Source organism: Haplochromis burtoni, unplaced genomic scaffold (assembly GCF_018398535.1).
Source record: "Haplochromis burtoni strain Fernald_Lab_line unplaced genomic scaffold, NCSU_Asbu1 Contig_289, whole genome shotgun sequence".
Lineage (NCBI taxonomy): Eukaryota > Metazoa > Chordata > Actinopteri > Cichliformes > Cichlidae > Haplochromis > Haplochromis burtoni.
In genome coordinates this window covers 166,367-167,652 of record NW_024582650.1, presented here as the reverse complement: position 1 = coordinate 167,652, position 1,286 = coordinate 166,367, and the positions used below count along the sequence as shown (strand labels likewise).

At 38.7% G+C, this 1,286-nt stretch overlaps 1 protein-coding gene across 1 annotated transcript in view; it reads right to left on the bottom strand.

Annotated features, from left to right (window-relative positions):
- The window catches only part of lrrc58b (leucine rich repeat containing 58b), a 9,186-nt gene that overhangs the window by 3,087 nt on the left and 4,813 nt on the right, over window positions 1-1,286 (bottom strand). The window lies entirely within an intron of this gene.

Genomic DNA, 1,286 nt, shown 5'->3' with positions numbered 1-1,286 from the left:
GATGATGATGATGATATTATTTACATTGAGGAAAACAGACATACATGCTTGTTGCTAGGCAAAAAAAATTAAATTTAAAAAAAAAACCCACACCATGCTGAGTTATTATAGGTATCAAGAACACGAGTGGGTGGGGGTGAGGGGATGGCATCAAAGAGAGAGCTATGGGTGGCTGGTCAGCAAAAGTAAGCTGTCAGGCCATCTGCCTGCAGGAACTGATGACACAGCGACTGCGAGACATGAAGCCATTATCCTGTCCTTGGTGGCTGAGCCTCTCTTTGAAAAGAACGGAGACATTCAGGGTCTGCTCACTGCCCACACCAACACCGTGAAACAAAACTACTGACAATTTCAAAGACACATATCATGAACTGACTCATGGTACATCATCATCATCATCCATGCATAGTTTTGTTATAGCCCGCTGCTGTATTTTATAAACTCATTTGATCACAGCAGTGTTAGTGATAACTTGCACAATGACCAGCCATCCTACAAGATCGCTTGCTGAGACTAATGTTTGGGTCATGGGAAGGATAAACCTAAAGAAACTTGTTAGTATAGCACCTCTCCCCGTCTTACAGGTATCTAGCTGATATGCAAGGTTTATCAGCTAATCAAGTTCAGCACGTCCTTAAAGGTTATAAAGCTGGTTCATGTGGTTACATGTACTTTGTCTTCTTCTTCTTCTGTTTGCACCCCTGAAACACCACAGCACGACACATTCATTCACTGCTTGCCTAGATAATTCACCAGTTATTTTTTTTGTATTAGTTTATTGGCAATATGACTAAATGTCTATTTTGTAGACTCTACAATTAATCCCCCCCCCCAAGTCTGTCACAAATCTTATGGAGTTGTATCAGGTCAATTGTCTTTGTAGGTCCTCAGTCATCCACATCGCAGTAATCTAAGGAGCTTGGAATGAAAAGTGACTCAAGTCCCCCCCTTTAGATTAACCATTTTTGGGAAATACAGCCAAAGAATACTAGCTTGACTTTTTTCCCCTTTATATAGTCTATAATATATCTATCTATCTATCAGAGATATTATATAAAGCCTGACTGATTTATTGGTTAGCCAATATTAACCATTAGTATTGCCTTAAAAATCCCATATCAGGCAGGCTCTAATCTTGTACACACATTTTAATGGAAGTCACTTCTTGCATTTCAATTCAAAAACCATGTCCAGAGGATCAATCAAACAGTCTTAATTCACAGTAGATGCTTTGACTTTAAAAGACAGAAATGCAGCATAAGTTTAGATTTAAAAGAAAAAAAAAA